This window comes from Dromiciops gliroides, chromosome 4 (genome assembly GCF_019393635.1).
Source record: "Dromiciops gliroides isolate mDroGli1 chromosome 4, mDroGli1.pri, whole genome shotgun sequence".
NCBI lineage: Eukaryota > Metazoa > Chordata > Mammalia > Microbiotheria > Microbiotheriidae > Dromiciops > Dromiciops gliroides.
In genome coordinates, this window is record NC_057864.1 from 4,718,257 (window position 1) to 4,738,849 (window position 20,593).

Consider the following 20,593-nt stretch of genomic DNA (forward strand, 5'->3'; position numbering starts at 1 on the left):
ACACACACAGCCTAATACACATAAATACATACATACCCACACATATACATACATACAACCTCATATACATTTTTGGTTTTTATTTTCTACTGGACAGATTTTTTAAAATAGGGATTTTCTTGGGTGGAAATTTCCCCTCTAAATCCTGTTGAAAGTCTCCTACTGCTTGGAACTGAGGTTTGTTGTCTTGCCCAAATAGATACCCAATTCAGGATTTGACCCAAGTTTTTCTCACTTTGAGATTAGTTCTTAATATCCACTGGCCATTCTAGCTCCCAAAACTCATTTGGCTTTGGGTGAAAAAGGGGTATTTATCATTTTCACTGGTGAATTATAGGGAGTCCAAAGCAGAAATGGTAGGCATTAGAAGTCTTGTTAATGACAAGGACCTAGAAATTAACACATATCCTTTAGTAATATGGGAAATGACATTAATTCATAGTGCTATAGTGATCTAAGATTTTTTTTTTTGAAAATCCACCCAAAATCTCCTGGGATGCATTGTGCAACCGTTGTTTTTCCTATTTTTTTAAAGTCCTATAATTCCCCATTTTATAGACAATGGCCTGTGGCTATAAGAGGTTAATGACTTATCCATAGTCAAACAACTAATCTGCATGTGAGTTCTAAATCAAATCAAGGTTTGGCTGACAGCAGGGACAACACCACTCTGCCTTGTCACTCTTCCAAGATTAAAGGTTAGGAGTCAAGAAGCACTGGCAGGGACTCCAATGTGCTATGTGGCCTGAATTTGAGGCAAATTGTAAATTCAGACATTCCATGAGAGTAGAATCTTTGTACCCCTAGAGCTTACCACAGTGCTTGCCACAGCAAATAGTAGGTACTTAATAAATGTTTACTGGCTGACTTCCAAGGCCAGAGAGAAGCAAAGTTCTCATCAAATTGGGAAGTTTAAAAGGACTTCAAAGGCCAATGAGTCATACTCATATAAAGTGAATCCATGATCTAGCATTCCTAACTACAGTCATCTAATCGGTGACTTAAATAATTCTAAAGGGACAAGCTCTCAATGTCCTAAGGCAGTTTATTCTACTTTTAGATAGTTTTAACTGTTAGGAAGCTTCTTTGTGGTTGTTGGTTTATCTTAATATCCAGCTAAAATATGCTTCTTCATAGCTTCCATGCATTGTAACTGTATTTTCACTCCTCTTCCTATTTAAAGGGAAAAAAATGTTACAAACATATGTAATAAAGTAAAATATGTGTATGTATAAATATATACATATATTTATATACAGATGCATATATGTACATGTGCACATATATATTATATATTATATGTGTGTGCATGTGTATGTATCCTATATGAATCAAGGAAAAGCAAGGAAGGCAGCAATGGTAACTGAATTGAAGAGTATGTGGAGAGGAGTAAGGTGGGATATTGGAATAGTACGAAGTGTCCAGATACAGAAAATTAAAAAAAAAATAGAAAGTTTTATATTTGATCATAGAAGTGATAACGTTCTAATGGAATTTCTTTTTTGTAGGGGAAGGGTGACATCTTAAAACTAGTGCTTTAGGAAGATAACTGACAGCTTAGTGGAGGATGGATTATAGTGCAGAGAGGCTTAAGGCAAGGAAACTAACCAGCAGGATATTGCAAGAGTCCCAAAGTGAAATGATGAAGGCCTGCACAAAGTTGATGGTAGTATGAGATGAAAGAAAGCAAGTTTGAGAGATGTTTTGAAGGTAGAAATGATAGCACTTAACAATTTATTGGATTCAGTGAAGGTGAGAGAGTGCAAGTGATTGAGTGGCCCCTAGCTTGTGAGTCTGAGTGGCTGGGAGGACGGTGGTACCCTTGACAGTAATAAAGAAATTAGGAAGAGGAGAAAGTTAGGAGTGGGGCAAGATAATGAGTTTAGTTTGGGACATGTTGAGTTTAAGTTGTCCTTGGAAAATAGAGTTTGATATGTCCACTGGGCAAGTCCAATAGAGGTATCAGAACTTGAGAGAGATTAGCTCTCTACAAATTAAGAAATATGAGAAACATTCACAGATTAATGTATTCTTATCTAATTAACATTCCAGGAAATACCATATTATCACTTACTTTAGGTGGAGTTGGATGATTTGATTGGTCCACTCAATTAACTTGACCTCTACATGAAGAATTTGAAAAGTGGAGAAAATCTCAAAAGGGAATTAGTTTAATTGCAATATGGGTGCAATTCCTACTATACCATAAAATGATAACATACTACACATGAAGTTTTGTAATGTATAAGAAGTAGTTGGTGACATGGAAGTGGAGCATTTTAAAAGAACAGAGCTTAATATATAAAACTAGGGATCTTCATGGAGATCCTGACTGAATCCATGGGAGCTGTTGAGATCAACAAGTGAGGCAGTATAGAGGGAGAAGAGAAGGTCAAGGCCAGAGGCTTGTGGGAGATCCACAATTACTGACCATAATCTGGATGAAAATCCAGTGAAGGACACTGCTTGATGGAGTTATCATAAAAGGCAGAAAATAGTATTGTCAAGAAATACCTAGAGAGGAGAGGAGGAAGCTTCCAGGAAAAGAGTCATCATTAGTGAACAAGGTTTGAAAGGTCAAAAAGGATGAAAATGGAGAAAAGGTCATTTGGTTTCATAATTAAGTGATGAGATCATTAATTCCTTTGGAGGGGACTGTTTCATTTTTTTATGAAAATAGATACTACATGGTAGAAGGTTTAGAATTAAGTGAGAGGAGAAAAAATGGAGCCATGAAATGTAGTTGGCTTTCCCAAGGATTTTAGCCACAAGAGAGAGGGAAAGATCTTGTCACCATTATCAAATTAAGTTCCTAAGAAAGGGGAGAGAATTCAGCTTCATCACATCCAAACATATTTGTCCATTAGTTTTCAAAATAAATCAAAGCTATCTATATTCATATAAAATGTTCTAAATCACTATTCATTAGAAAAAAAATGAAAATTAAAACAACTCTGAGTTACTAGGTGACACCTACTAGAAATGATAAATGCTGGAGGGAGTGTGGAAAAATAGGTATACTAATACATTGTAGGGAGAGTTTCGAACTGATTTACCAATTTTGGAGGGCAATTTAGAACTATGTCCAAAAGGCTATAAAAATGTATATGTCCAGCAATATCACTATTAGGTCTTTTCCCAAAGACATCAAAGAAAAATGGGAAGGATTTATATGTATAAAATATAGCATCTATTTTGTGGTGGCAAAGAATTGGAAATGAAGGGAATACCTATCAATTGGGGAATAGCTAAGCGAATTTTTGTATATGATTGTGATGGAAGATTACTGTCCTGTAAGAAATTATGAGAGGCATCGTTTCAGAAACACCTGGGAAGAACTATATAGAACTAGGAGTTCATTGTACATAGTAACATCAAGATGGTAATGATGATTGACTAGGAAAGACTTAGCTACTGATCCAAGACAATTCAGAAGGACTTATAATGAAAATTGTTATCTGTCTCTAGAAAGAAAACTGATAAACTCTGAGTACAAATTGAAGTTTCTCATTTTTTTTTCTTTTTCTTCCTTTTTTGTGACATGGTCAATATGGAAATATGTTTTACATGATTCCACATGTATAATGGTAATCATATTCTCACTGTATGGGGGACAGACTGAAGGGAGGGAGAAAATTTGGATTTCACAATTATTTTCAAAAGGTAAAATAAAATAAACAATGTATTCATTTGCCTGTGACATCAGGACATACTGGAAGAAGCTAACATTTTTTTGGTTGGGGTAAAAATAATTACATAGATAAAGCAGTTATTGTGTATTGAGTTCCTTGGGAGTCCTTTCCCTCCCCTTGCCATAATCAGGGAATTGGGGGTTCCCTACACTCAAGAAGCTAATATTCCAATAGACGATGTTAGACATAATGAACTAGAAAGAGTAATAAAAGCATGAAAGCTAGTGAGGAGTTGTTAAAGGCAGGAGCATGAGATTAGCTAGAAGTGAAGGGAGCATGACTGGGACCCTATGTGAAATGATACTCTAGGCCTGATATTTACAAATAGGAAAATCATGCCCCAAGCATGGAGACATCATTAGCATATTGCTTATATAACACACAGATTACTTAGAGTATCTAATTAACTCCTCTCAAATTATTGATCAAGGTACCGATCACTCCCAAGAGAGTGAGGTAACTTGCTCCAAATAACAGAGTGAGTAAATAACACCTAGATTTCAAATTCATGCCATTGGACTAACTATCCTTCCACCTTTGTCCTGTATGAGCCAAATCTCAGTTCACTCCAATCTGTGGTTTAGCCTACTGACTTTAGGACACTTGGATTCTTCTTAGTAACCAAGTAAACTGCCATCTGGCAAAGAAGAATTTTGTGCCTTTCTTTCATTTTCTTTCAACAGAAGGGAAGGAATCAATTTTGAATTTCTTAGTCAGTAGAAATGACCATATTGTTGCCCAGTTCTATTTTTTGTTTGCAAACGCCAACATCCATTTTCCCACACTTCCACTCCTCCATATTTGTGACTGACATCTTTGATGCCTTATAGAAGAAAACAAGAAGTTTTAGTGAGGCATTCAAACTTCTCTGGAACTGATTTTCATTTCTCTTTATTCATTTAGCAAGTTTCCACTGAATCCCTACTAAGTGCATAGCAAAGGATATTAATCAGCCTACAAAAATAACACTGCAATTGGATCTTTCTTCTTAAAACAACAACTCAGTTCTATGTTTTTAGTTCAAAAGTTGGTTTATATCACCACTGTTCTTAAAGTTGATAGTCCTGTGTTGTTGTTTTTTTTTAATTTGGTATTTAATTTCAACTATTCTAATTCTCTGTACCTCATCCTTTTCTCAATTTTTCTGAGACATGATATGAACTAGTAGATCACTTCCTGAACTTATAGAAAACACATCTGGGGTCATATATTGATGCTGACACCACAACCAACTCACTGACTCCACTGAATTTCAGGCTGTTCTCAAGTCATCTTAGTTACAAATAGGTGCTATCTGCCTTGGAGAATGGAGTCTCTAAAACAATGAAATCATAGATCCTTGAGTACATAGTGTGGTTTTATCTGTGACTGATATGGAAAATGATAGGAAAAATGTTCCTCTATAAAAACTGCTTATTACTTTTTGGGAGGATGGGTAAGGTCAGTCCCTCATAAAATGTTCCACATCCTAGTCCTGCTTATTTTTCTCAATAAATTCAGGTCAAAACAACTCAATGGGGGCAGCTAGTTGGTACAGTGGATAAAGCACTGGCCCTGGAATCAGGAGGACTTGAGTTAAAATCTGGCATTAAACACTGGACACTTATAAGTTGTGTGACCCTGGGCAAGTCACTTAACCATCATTGCCTCACAAAAAACAAACAAAAAACTCAACAAGGATTAGTTTAGCCCATACTAGTATCAGTCTGTCAGTCAGTCACCAAGCAATTTGGGAGCCCCTGATATATGCTGGGTGAGCCTGCGTAACTGGGAGGTGATGGTGTGCTAGATTTCAAGAGGAAGATCGGGCTTGGTACAGATAGGGCAGAGATAATGAATTTGCTGTGGATGTGTTGGTCTTGAGATGCCTGGAGGATCAAGTTCAAGATGTCCAAGAAGCATTTGGTGGTGCAGTAATGTAGCTACATATTGAGATCTGGAAGGAAGAAAATAATTGAGTGATCAGTGTACAGATACATACTTACATATATACATATGTATATATATATATATATATATATATATATATATATATATATATATATATATATATATATATATACATATACACATACATACATGCATACATATATCCCCTCCTTTCAAAAGTTAGCATTCTGTCAGTGTGTGTGTTAGAGAGAGAGAGAGAGAGAGAATATAAAAATTTAAACAAGTACAAGTCTTATACAAAATACCTTAAAAAGTCATTATAGGGGCAGCTAGGTGGCACAGTGGATAGAGCACCATCCCTGGATTCAGGAGGACCTGAGTTCAAATCCGGCCTCAGACACTTAACAATTACTAGCTGTGTGCCCTTGGGCAAGTCACTTAACCTCAATTGCCTCACCAAAACAAAAAGTCATTATAGAGGTGTGAAGAACACTTACAAATTGGGGAATAATGTAGTGTCTCTTGTAAGAGTTAGAACTTGAATAAAGCCTTGAGTAGATTCGCAATTCCAAGTCATGGAGGTGAAGCGAATTGTGTGTGTGTGGCACTGTGGATCGCCTATGCAAAACAATAGGGATGGGAGGTGAAAATGTTATACATGTGTGTAAAATAGCAAATGGATTCATTTTGTTGAAATCTAGAGTTCATAAGATTGAATGTATTATCAATCTAGATAGTTGAGAACTTATTGCCTTTATTTTCTCACTTCTCCCTCATTTTTCAATTTCTTGTAATCTCCTTTCTGTTTCTAAATGAAAATTGAAATTAATGTCTCTAAGGTCAACAAATTGCTTTTTGTTGCAAAATCAAATGACATTTTCTCTTTCCTCATCTTTCTCGACCTATCTGCAACATTTTATATTGGTTACCAGTTTCTCATCCATTGTTTCCTTGCAGACATTTTGTGAGCTCTCTCTGGGTTCCTTTCCTCCTACTTTAGCTAATCCCTCTTGGTATCCTTTGAAAGAACACCATCTATGAGCCATTCTGTCTACATGGATTTACCACAGTAGTCTGTTCTTGGTTTTCTCTTATCTCCAGTTACTTTGTAGTTTCTTTCATAACTTCTTATGACTTTAACTCTCTTTGGGAGCAGATGGCCCCCAAATCTGTATTTTCAGCTCTTCTGTCTCCTAAACTCTAAACCCATATCTACCACTGCTGGTTTGACAGTTACATATTACTTCATTCACATCACATATCCAATTAATTTTCAAGTTTTACCATTTTTACCTCCACAACATCCCTTATATCCTGCACTCACATGACTATATCCCTAGTTATTATTTGTTTCTGCCCTAGCCTATTGATACAATCTCCTAATTGGTCATATTGTATATAGTATGCTGCCTCTTTGATCTACTGAACTGATAAAGTAGATATTCCTAAAAGCAGACATCTAATCAGATCCACTAATCTCCTGTTTAAAATTAGCATATGAATACCTTTGGAATCTGTCTCTAGACTATCAATTTTGTCTGACTGCAACTCATTCCTTTTCATGTAATCTGGTCCAGTCAAATTGATATTCTTGATAAAAGCTGCATCATCTCCCACCTACAAAGCTTTGCCTAGACTCTTTCCTAAGGCCAAAACTACCCACTTGTTAATTTCTTTTTTACCTCAACCTCCTGGAATTCCTATTTATCTTTAAGGGTCACCTCAATTGCAATGTCCTACAAGACATGTTACAACTACCCTTTAATGTTTAGTATGTGTATTCCCTTTTTAAAATTTTTTTATGAACTTAAGTTAAGTTAAACAAGTAGAATATAAACCTTTAGGGGCAGTTAGGTGGCACAGTGGATAAATCGCCAGCCCTGGATTCAGGAGGACCTGAGTTCAAATCCAACCTCAGACACTTGACACTAGCTGTGTGACCCTGGGCAAGTCACTTAACCCTCATTGCCCCACAAAAAAAGAATATAAACCTTTGAAAGAGAGGTTAACCTCATATTTTATTTCTATCTCGAGCAAGTAACACAGCACTAGTCCCATACTTGCGAATTAATGAATATAACATTTTAAAAACCATACCATGAATGGTGTAAATGATGGATATTTTTATACCATATCAAGCACAGTTTATCTTATTTTTGTCAGAAATACCTTATCAGAATAATATTTTAGTGTAAAAAAACAAAAAAATTATATTTATATATTATGTGTAGTTATATAACACACACATAAACACACACATTTATATTTTATATATAGTTAATTATATTGAAATAAAGATTAGTTAGCTAGCTAGCTATCTGTGGGCAGTTTAGTGGCAAAGTGGATACAGTGCTAGGTAAAGAGTCAGTAAGAATCAACTTTTTGAATTCAAATCTGGTCTCAGATACATAATACCCATGTGACCCTGGGCAAGTCACTTAACACTGTTTGCCCCAGTTCTTTATCTGTAAAATGAGCTGGAGAAGGAAATGGCAAATCACTCCAGTATCTTTGCCAAGAAACTGCCAAATGGCAGAAACAAATGAATAGAAATCTATTTATCTATTGATCAATCAATCCATATATCTATCTACATCTTAGCTGAATACGTACAAGATAAAAAGTCATGTTTTAGAAGCAACAACAACTCTGAGGAGCTTCTTCACAAATAATGCACTGACAATCTATCAGGTAAAATTTTCTCACAAAAATTATATATAGTGATATCTGATTGCATTTTGAACAATTTAGTTCAACACAAATAACTCTCTTACATATTTCAGGGGAAAATTCTTTTTTTTTTCATAACATAAAAGTCCTGTTCCAATGTTCCATTTTGGCATTGAGATTACCATTTATTCTAAAAGGCTGTGTTCAAAGAGTACAAACGTTGGCAGAGCTTACTAAACTGGATTGGAAGCCAGTCTAGGCTCAGTGACAAATTAAATGTGTGTGTGTGTGTGTGTGTGTGTGTGTGTGTGTGTACATGCATGCACATACATTTGCTCATATGGCATGCATATGCATAAACTTTAAGGGAGTAATTTGTAGAGCCTCCTCTCTAGAAGGTCAGATGCCAGGTAATCAATACTTTCAATCACAGCTCTCCTACTAAGTCCTACTAAGACAGGGAGGGATTGCAATCTCTATTGGTGGGTGAAATAGTAAAAATAGAGCTAAAATTGGAATCAGTGAGACCTGAATTAAGATTTCTCCTTTGAGGGGGCGGCTAGGTGGCACAGTGGATAAAGCACTGGCCCTGGATTCAGGAGGACCTGAGTTCAAATTAAGCCTCAGACACTTGACACTTACTAGCTGTGTGACCCTGGGCAAGTCACTTAACCCTCATTGCCCCACAAAAGAAAAACAAAACAAACAAACAAACAAAAAAGATTTCTCCTTTGAGACTACATAGCTATGTGACCATGGTCAAGTCAATGATGTAACTATTACTTTGTCTTGAGCCTCATTGTTGTCATTTGTCAAAAATGAGCTAATCCTGGTTGCAAATGCAGGGTTGCCATGAGACTTAAATTTGATTATTTTCCAAACATTTTTCGACCTTTCAAACTTTTCCAAAAAGCCACTTGTTTTTTATTTTCTTATTCTTCTCATATTATTCACCAGAGATCAGAGATGAATGGTTCTGGGAACCCTTCATATTAAATAGTTTTTAGTGTAGTAAGTAGGTAAATGGGACTCCTTTTTATAATTAGACTATGGGGTGCACCCTCAACTTCAAGACACCTGTGGTAGAAGCAAAAAAGATGGAAAGAATAATAAGAAATTCATCTTTGCTTCATGTTGTGATTTTATTTTCTATGTTTCTATAATTTAGTGGTAGCAGTGATGATCAATTTTATCAAGCACCATCTATGTTTTAAGCACTGGGGACACCAGTACCAAGAGTGAAATAATTACTACTCACAAAGGACTTTCAATCTAAAGGGAGAGAAATACACTAAACGTGTTTATAATTTAAAGAAAGAATGAATAGAAATAAACATATACAATAATTGGGAGAGTACAGAAAGGTATATGCTGAGGATGGCCCCCAAGCATCATCTTTTTTTTCAATCTTAATAGTATTTTTTCCAGTTACATGTAGAGATAATTTTCAACATTCATTTTTATAAGATTTTGAGTTCTAATTTTTCTCTCTTTTCCTTCCCTCCACACTCCCCAAGACATAAAGGAATCTTATATGGGTTATATATATATATATATATACAATCACATTAAGCATATTTCCACATTAGTCATGTTGTGAAAGAAGAATCAGAACAAAAGGGAAAAACCTTGAGAAAGAAAAAAAAAACAACAAGAATAAAAAGTAAAAATAGCGTGGTTCGATATGCATTTAGATACCACAGTGCTTTTTCTGGATGTCGAGAACATTTTCCATCATGAGTCCTTTGGAATTGTATTGGATCATTGAATTGCTGAGAAGAGCTAAGTCTATCATAGCTTATCATCATACAATGTTACTGTTACTGTGAACAATGTTTTCACTAACTCTAAGCTGCATCTTAAAGAAGAGAGGGCTCTCTCTGGAGAAGTGCAATGATGGTTATCCCAAACCCTACAATGCTAATAGCTATGTGAGCTTACTGACATGGGTATTGCCCTCAACAAGGCCACACAACCCATCCATGACATCTCATCTTGTTTCAACTTTTTGCATGAGCTCCATATGCTCTTTATAGGGAGTTGATCATTATGTCAAGGACCTTGATTACATTCTTTTATCATGTGGATATCAGTGTCAAGTGAGGACTTTCAATAGCTTATTTAACTTTCATTCTAGGTCTCTAGCTCTCCCATAAGGTTTTATAGTCATACATTTTTTGAACATCATCTTTTATACCCACCTCCATGGCACAAGTCCTTGTTTGCCATATGTTTCAGGTAGCTTTCACACGCTATTAATGTCTCCATTTTCCTTGGTGGTTATCCACTATTTCAATTCTTCAGAAATATTCCATTGTTAAAAACCATGCAACATCAGAGGAAGAATAGTACTATGAAAATTATGGGCCTTCCATAAATTGGAAGAATGGATGAACAAGTTATGATATTAAATGTGGTGAAATAGTATTGTGTTATAAGAAATAATGAAGGCAATGATTTCAGAAAAACCTGGGGAGAAATGGGTGATTCCAAGTGAATTGAATAGAATAAGGAGAGCAGTTTATATATTGGCATGAATATGGTAAAGGCAAAGAGCTGTGAAAGAATTAAGAAGTATTAATAGCATAATGACCAACTACAATTCTGGAGCATAAATGATGAAACATGTTACCTGCCTCCTAGTGGAAATGTGAAGGACTCAGTTTGCAGAATGAGTCAAAAAATGGTTTTGGACCTGGTCAATAGGTACCTTGGTTTTGATCATGTATGTGAATGCAATGCAGGTATATGTACATAGACATACATAGACTTGAGTGTATACACACATATACACACATGTGCATACACATGTGTGTATGCATGTATATGTGTATATATGCATGGATGGATATATGATTAGGACTCATTGCAAAAAAAAATGTTGTTGGGAAAGATTGAAGGGAAAAAGAGAAGGGGATGCCAGAGGATAAGGTGTAGTAATAATGTCATGCAAGCAATGAATATAAGCTTGGACAGACTTCGAGAGATCATAGAGGACAAAAGGTACTGGTGTGCTATGGTCCATGGGTCACAGTCAGATACAAGTAAAGACTGAAAAACAACAAAAAATACATATTTGTAACCGGGGTTGTTTTTTCTGTAATCCTTATGTGACTAGGAGGTTGGGATGGGGAGATTAAACTGCTGACTTTTTGTTTGTTTTAGTTAAAACTTTGGGGTAATCAACAAACCCATGCATTTTTTTCTAAGACAATCTAGACCCTTCTATACTCCCTTTGTAATTCTAACTTTAACGTATGTCGATAGAATAAGGAATAACCTCTCCACAATCTTTGTACACTACTGGTATGTGTATGAAGGTAAGAGAATATAAGGCAAGCCATATTCACAATAGGAAGTCATTCCATGGAGAGATTTGGGGAATCCATGGACAATAATCCATGTAGATACAGATGCAGGAACACTATGGATTAATGCACACACTGCTGAAATTAGGGCTCCTAGAGATCCCATCACCCTTTTCTACTATAGTAATTCTTAGACTATAGGACAACATGTTCTAATCCCTTCTTTAAGTGTTCTGCATTTCTAATCCAATAGATTTTTAAGAGGTAAGCACAATATTCATTGAATGAAGAAAAATACAAATTTGAGAAATGAAGAGACAGATATGTTGTCAGTGTACTTGGTCTGAGAAATGATCTCCATCTGGTATTTTAAGTAAAATATTATAAATCCCCAAGTTGCCTTTTCATGTGTATCAAATTATGGAATCCATCATTTTTTATATATTGTTATGAATAACCTTACTTGCCTCACCTTCTGCAAAGGCAAGCAATGTTCCAGACCAATTTTGACCCCCAGTTCACAATTTCTATAGCCCTAAATAAACTTCTCCCACTTAGAATAAACAACCCATGCCACTTCTCTGTCAATAGCATGAATAATACAAAGGAAGAAAGGAGAAAGCAGTAAAGCAATAATTTACATGCATTCAGTCCTACTTTCCAAATCAGTTATTTTTTAAAAAATGTCAAAATCCACATACAAAAGGCTTGCAAATATCACATCTCTGAAATGCACCCACTTTCAGGCAAGATAATATTCACAGAATGAAATTCTCCAGAGAAAATGGTTGCCTGTTTTTAAAGCCTTATTCAAAACTTTAAAGCAGGCTTTTAAATTTTTTTTCCCCTTTTTCATTTAGAAACTAAAGGTCAGCATGATAGGAAGAACACAAAGACAGCATCCTGCCCACAGACAACTATTCGGAAAACCCTGGAAATGTTGCAGAATTTGGGGGTATGCTGAGATATGGCTCAGTCAGCATATATAAGCATCAATGATAACACCTAGATTAGCTCCTTTGGAGGGGGAACACTGTTAGATTCAAGCAGCATATGCTATTTGGGAGATTGTTATACTAAGAATGAAACATTAAAGAGCCTAGATTACCTTCATTTCAGCAAATGGACATTTAGTCTATCTGGTGTGGAGATCACAGTGAAAAGAGCTGGGGATAAGAGAAAAGGAAGTGACCTTTCTCACAGTCATCAACCCTCAAGAATCCTTGTGGATTAAAACAGGTACATATATAAGAAAGGAAAAGATATGAGGGGACAGAGAAGTAGAGACTCAGGAATCTCCTCTGTTTGCGGGAGAGTGGAAGGCTGTATTTTTATTAAGAATATATACATACGCACATACATATATAATGCATATGCATTAAAATAATATTTTATTAAAATAGTAAAAAATAAACTGACATTTTATAAAAACTGAAATCAAGTGAGAATGCAATTGTGGCCTCTACACATCTAAGATCACTGTTTCTTTCCATCCCAATAAGTTTCAATTTGATCTAAAATCAGAGATGCTAACCCCTTCCAGTAGTTCAAATATCCCAGAGAGAGTATGCATGTGGCCACATGTTCTTGAAAAAAAAAAAGAAGAAAGTATATGAATTTGATAGCTTATGGGACACAGTATAACTTTGCTGTCAATAAATGCCAATAGGGCCACTGCTATAATAATATTAGCACTGGTGCTTATAGAGGAACTAGAAAAGACATGAAGAGAAAGAAAAAAATACAGGAGGGAAAGTCCGGTTGGACTATTCATTCCAATATAAACCAATTGTATACAGAACATATAAATGTCATGGGCAATGAAATTGTGAGGGCTTTGGGGTATCTGAAGGTACTTGAAGGACAGAAAGTAAGGTGGTCCAATGGATAGTACTAGCCCTGTAGTGAGAAAGATTTGGATTTAAATCTAACCACAGATGCTTACCAGCTGTGTTATTCTGGGCCAGTCACTTCAGCTGGGGATACCCTCCTCAACAAAGGGATTACACACTTGCTCATAGGGTTATTGTGAGGACAAAATGGTATACAATATTCATAATACGGTTGCCGCAATGCTGGGCACATAGTAGTCACTATCTAAATGATATTGTTGATGATGTTGTTAGCTTTGTCATAATCATTATTGTTATACCCTGACAAAAGACCTTTGATAACAGAGCTATATGCCTCTAGTAAATATTTGTTGAATTTAGTTGAATTGATGGATTTATCTATTTTCATGACTTCTGTAATCACCCTTTATGGGAATGAGATGGCTCTCAATTCTCTGTAGCCAAGAACCTCTCCTCTCAACTCAGACTTAACCTTTGATAACATCACTTTAGGAACACACACACACACACACACACACACACAGAGGCACGAACATGTTTCCTTCCAGGTAGGGCTAGAATCAGCACTAAGAGCCTTCAGTGAGCTGATTGATAAATTTTAATTGTGAGCATTGAGGTCTCAGAAAGCAGCAATTTTAACGATTCAGGGCTTCATTTATTGATTGTCTGGACTAAGTATTAATCATAAAGGGTAAATGTGATGTGCACATATTTTTGAGAACTTGGTTATTAAGGATTTACAGAAATTTTCTGTATTATTCTCTAACTGCTTCAGTTCATCAGGAGAACAGTAAGAGGTGAAGGGAATGTAGTCATCATCAGACTAGAACCTCAATGACAACAACAATATAACAACAGCAACAATGACAATTATTAATATCATTCTAACTGGAATTTCTATAGTGCTTTAATGTCTACAAAGACGTCTGCCTCCAGGGAATGCCAGCTGACTTTCTCCCTCAACCTCATTCAAAGATTCCATTCTACTTGTGAAAGGCTCTAATTCTCAGGAACATTTTTTTTTCTTATATTAAGCCAAAATCTCCTTCAGTTCTACATATTGCTCCAAATGGAATAAGTTGTTTTTTTTTTCAATCATACAGTAACTCTTAAAACATTTTTTTCCCTCCTCAAGTCTTCTCTTGACTTAAGTCACCATTTTGTCCAAACAATCTAATTATGGTGTGGATTTCAGTCCCATTCCCTCCTGTTCACCTTTTAGGTATGCTTACATTTGTCATTATTCAATTTAAGCTGTGACACACAGAAGTGATGTGGACAAAGGTAATAAAAGAGTGGGATTATCCTAGACTATTTTATGAATTACATCATAATATAGTATTAGAAGCAATGTGGTATACTAGAGAAAGCACTGACCATGGAATCAGGAAGATGGGTTCAATTCTTAACTCTGATATTTATGACCTGTTTGACCCTGGGAAAATTACCACATCTCTATGCCCTTAGAGTAATTTCCTCATAGGTATTTACAAAGTCAAGATTGATTTTGGTCTCCATGGGTTCAAGAGCTCCCCAAAGTAAAGAAAGTTTAGCATCACATGTATTATTTTACTAAATTTTGGAGGCTATCATGAAAAATTTGATTCATGTTAAGCCCTGAGTTGACTGGAATAGACTTCTTGCATAGTAGTTTTGTTTAGTCATTCACCCTATATCATTGTACATGTAGGGCTAACTTTTTTAAAACCACATAGAAATTTCTGTCTCTCTGTCTCTCTCTGTCTCTCTCTCTGTCTCTCTCTGTCTCTCTGTCTCTCTTTCTCTCCTTGCATTTACTTAGTTTTTTCCTTTATCTTTCAAGGTCTCAAACTTATGCTGTCTTGTGACAAAACTCTAATTATGAAACTGAAAAGTTCTACTTTTTCTCCAGTGTGACTCCAATAGTCTTTATGAAATCTTTCCATACTCTTCCAACAATCATTTAATTTACTATTACCCAGTTATAATGTTCCTAATTTTGAAAACAACCAGAAACAAATGAGATTATGGAACAAAATGACCTGCACCCACTGATACCACAATCATTCCTTTGTCAACAAACAGTTTCTCTAAACAAATATACCCGAGGGATAGTTCTGTATCACTTCCTCAGTATAAGGTGTCTCTCCTCAACATTTTATTTGAGAATATGTGTTGATTTTCAAGTTGATTTTTATTCACTTCTCCTTATATAGTTGTTTTTCTGTTGCTTCCAGTAAGTAAGATATACCAACAAAGGGAACATGGTGTATATTTAGCTCCTCTTTGAGTTCATGGGTTCCCTTACTGGGTTGATGGCTTCTTCCATTGTTTGTGCCTAAATATTTGCAGCACATCCTGATTGAGTCAAAATCACCTGCCATCCTCTCATTTTAGGAGCAGTAGGGGTCATAGTTAACACCTAACCACATGTTGAGCCATAGCTGAATTGTGACAGTATTCATGACAATCTGGGGGTTAGATGAATGTGTGGACATTTAATAAGATAGGATGAAATGGCCTTTGGTGTGTCCTCCTGCTCCTAGATTCTATGATTCTAAGAATTTTAAAAAGGATAGAGATAAATTGCAAAGGACCTGGGCTGCGGCGGGGGGAGGGGAGCACAAAAGCAAAGTTCCAAAGAATCGGGGGCTTTTGGGTCCAGTAAATAGGAATCTAAGTGGCAAAGAAAATGGTCCTTTTACATGAAAGCTGTGAGAAAATAATGGGGTTCTGTGAGATCCAGAGGCCCCTACTGGAGGGCCTAACCCAGAGAGCCTTCCCTGAATTTTTAAGACCTTCCCAGAGTCAGTCAAGTTGGACCTTGGACTGTGAATACAGACAATAAAGGTTAAAACCACACCTACCTGAAAAGCTTTGCCTCTCAGAGGCAAGTACTGTGCTGGATCACCATCAAAACCAGGAAACCAATAGATTTGAATGATGCTAGCTTTGAGCAGTGTGGAAGGGCTGCCTCTCATCCTGACCTCAGCAAGCTTCCCCTCCCTGATCTCTCTCTTTACCCTGGGACTCTGAAGGGGCTGCCACATATCCTATTCATGGGATTCTCTTGGCTATTAATGCTCAAGGAGGCAGGATGCAGATTTTTCTCTCCCTCTTTTATTCTAGGTATGTCGGGCTTCTGATCTTTCTGTGCCGTGTTCTGTATCTCTTTACTAATATTTAATATGCTTTAATAGAAGCTTAATGTCCCCAAACTGGTGCAGTAGTCTCTAATTTCTAAGTAGCTCAATCTATTAGAACCCTAGCTAATTTTCCCTAAAACTTGGGAAAATATCAGGAAACCCTATATAATTTTAAACGCCACAAAGCTTAACCATTTTCTTCTCTGTGTAGACAAATAAGCAAGAGGAAGTGGTTTTAAACTGTGGTAAGGGAAAAAATGGAGCAGAGGAAAAACTCTGCCAAAATGATGATTAACTAAAAGAGTTAATGCTAAAGTTTGCAGTATCTTTGTCCTTGGGGATCTTTTTAAAATGGAATCAATAATGAATAGCCCTTATGCATAGTCTTGCCTGGAAATAAGGGGACTTAATGACCTCTTGAGGTGCTTTCCAGAAATTTGATGTTATGATCCTATCCGGTGTGCCCATATTTTGATATTTCCTGTCTTAGATTTTCCTTATTTCTAAGTTCCTTCTTAAAAAGTAGTTAAATGTCTATGCATTTATCAATTATTTATATCAAGTTATCTTCACCTAAGTCATTTGGTACAAGGAAGCTAATTATCTGTGAGCTTCTAGCCTGGCTGCTTCAGTGACGATCTGGTTGTGAGTGTTTCCAGTTCTCCTCTGAGCCAGGAAGGCGCTCTCTTCCTGTTTTTCCTCCCATATGGGTCCCATATGTCACCCTATTCACTAGTTCAAATCAAGTTGTTTCTGAAATCCTTGTGATTCTTTTTCTTTATCTTACTATCTACCTAGTAAACAAATCACAGAATTCCTACAAAATGGTCCTTGATTAAGTGGACATCAATAGCTACCAAGAATATATTTAAAATGTGTTTCTTTTCTCCTCCCCCCACCCCCAGCTAATCATTAGGGAATCTTTTTTCTACCGCTTTGTTTCATGCTGAGATAGTATCCTAGTCAAAGACCCAGACATATTTAGTACATGAAAAGTCCATTGCTAAGCATCTGTGATTTTCTTTTTCTAAATGCCATTATTCTCACTGAAAACTCTTTTGATAATATAAGTAAGAATATGTGAACTGAGTGCCTGGAAGGTGGGAACAGTGCTCAGCTTTAAAGTCATTTTACATTTTGTCGAATGTGAAAGAACAGCCACGTAATTGGGGCAAAGTGAAGAATCAAGTCTTTGAACTGCTGAAACATGCACAGATTGATGGAAGCCTGGAATGGAATTGCTTTCCTCTGGAAGGAACCTGAGATAGAGAAAACTTGGCTAACCCACTTATTTGGCATATGAGGATACTTTGTGCTTGCTCCCTAAAGACCCCATTTGTCACAAGCAAAGACCCCCTAAATATACCGTAAGAAATAAGAGGTTATTTAGCTAGAGGCCTTGTTTCAGGAGGCAGAAAAGAGCAATGATACCAGTGGGGAAGTATTTTGCTTTTTGTTTTATAAGTAAGGACTGAGAGGTTCCAGAAGGAGTGAAAGGAAGAGATAGAAGCAAAGGAGAAGAATCCAGAAGGATTAAAAGTCAAACATTTCCACTCTCTTTAGTTCTGTTCCCTCATCCTTACAGTGATGAGATTGAAATCAATGACCTCTTAGACCTTTGTCAGGTCCCAAACTATGGACTCACTGTCTCTCTCTGTCTTTCTCTGTCTCTCTGTCTCTGTCTCTTCACTCTTGGCCACCATTCTAATATAAACTTCATTGCCTCTTTTGTAGATTCTCCTATTACAAGAATGTGCCAATACAACTCTTTATATCCATTTGCTGACTTCTGTGATCCCCTGGTCTGTCAAGGAGCTGTCCAACTGAAGATCTTCCAAAATCAGAGGTCAGCTCTTATCACTCCCCTCTTTAAGGAACTTTAAGGACTCCTTCTTGCTTTGAAGATTAAGAAGAATAAAAAACACCTTCATTTCAGCATTTTAACCCATCCATAACCTGACTGCAATCACTCTTTCCAAACCAATCATACACACTTTTGTTTTCTTTGTTTTTTGTTTGTTTTTTTCTTATCATCCAATCTGTTTCTGGTCCATTGCTCTACATTCTTTTCCCCTATATGATTTTCAATCTCTCATCTCTGTGCCTTTTCTTAGGTTACTTCCCATGCCTTTTATGTCCTCACTTCTCACCTCTGCCTCTTGGAATTCATGTTTCCACTTAATTCTCAGCTAAAGGGCCAAACCTGAGGCCAAGTATATTCTGACCCCCACTTGTTAGGAGGGGCAACCCACTTATGACAAAGTTGTAATCTTTGCATTTCTGAAACTTACCTCTATATGTGTTGTTGTTGTAACATCATTTTAATTGTGTCTGTCTCTTCACTAATGCATTCAGAGTTTTCTTGACAGAGATACTGGAGTAGTTTGCCATTTCCTTCTCCAGCCTGTTTTTACAGATGACTAACTGAAGGAAACAGGGTTAAGTGACCTGCTCAGTATCACGCAGCTAGTAAGTGTCTGAGGTCAGGTTTAAACTAAGAAAAACAAGTCTTCCTAACTCGAGGTCTGCCAATCTCTCCACTGTGCCATCTAGCTGCCCACCTGGATATGTACTTGCCATTTTCCCCAATAGAACATTAGCCCCCTAATGATTTCCCCACACTCTTTTTATTCCTAGCAATACAAGAGTCACAGAAAAAATGAACCAGTCCCTAATTACAAGGAAAATCTCGTCTACTTTGGTACACAATGTGCATTTATATTTTGTCAATTGAGGTCACATTTTTTTTTTTACTCATATGAGACACTTAAGTTTTTGGCCTCATTTTTTGGTCCAAAGGAAATGATTGGGTGAGAAAACTTTTCAGGTCATTTGAAGCTTGAAAACTTATGATCTGTGCATCACCAGATGAATAATAACTGTGAAAAGGTCACTTTCTCTCTCTTTTTCACAGTGTCGCCATATAAGTAGTAATAAGGCTACCTCACCAGCCAATTGAAAGGAAAGGATTTTGTAAACTTTAAAGCACCATATGAATAGAGAGTCACTATGGCCTGGAAGAAATGGTGACGGAGCTCAAGTAAAAGGACCTGAATCAAGTCCTGCCTCAGAGACTGAATATCTGGAGGCCCCTAGGCAGGACCCTGTACTGGTTTTCCTATCTGGAAAATGAGCAGGATGAATTAGTTGGTCTCTAAGGTCCCTCCCAGCTCAAGATCTATGATCCATATAATATTATGACTATAGGTTCGACCCATAGATACCAACCTTATTGCATTTGGTTTGTTTTGGTTTGTTTTTTCCTTGCCATCATGTTGCCATTCTCTAAAGAGCACCTCAAAGGCTTGCCTGTGCCAGGAACATAAGAGAGGCCAAGGTGAACATTTAGGTTTTATACCTAATCCCCTGAGCCACATTGTGTCACTGACGAAGAAAGAATGATTTGTGAGTCAGCGCTTTGAAATGGCTTAAACCAAGAACTGAGGCCATTTCATATTGTTGCTTCTCTCTGTGGCTTGATCAACATTACTAGGTACCATATGATGTAGGAGAAAGGCTATTGAAAGGAAATTCCAAAGACTTCCATGCCAGTCCTGGCTCCACCACTTACCAACTCTATGAATGTGTAGATCTTATTTAGCCTCTCAGGAACTCTATTGTTTCACCCATGCTACAAAGCAATACTGAAGTAAGAAATTACTGAAAATAGTTTGGAACCATGAGGACCTCTGCACAATTTAGCCATTTCTTGTTTTTGTGTTTTTTGGGGGAAGGGATGAAAAGTGTCTATTAACTCAAGGAACAATATTTATTTTTCTTTGAACAGTCTTGCTTTTCTAGACCAACCTCTCCAGGTAACATTAACAGGTGTGAGATGAGCAGTGTCAAAAAAATTCATCCAATATCTCTGATTTTCATCTTCAGGAGGGATTTTTTGAAACCCAAAGTGGGATTAGTTTTGACATAGTGCATGTTATCACTCTAATTAAGTGTCCTGGTGGGTTAGTCTATGTTGAGAATATGCTTTGACCTTGAATGACAAGTATAAATGAGCATAAGAACTCAATCAGACATGAAATGGGAAATGTCCTATG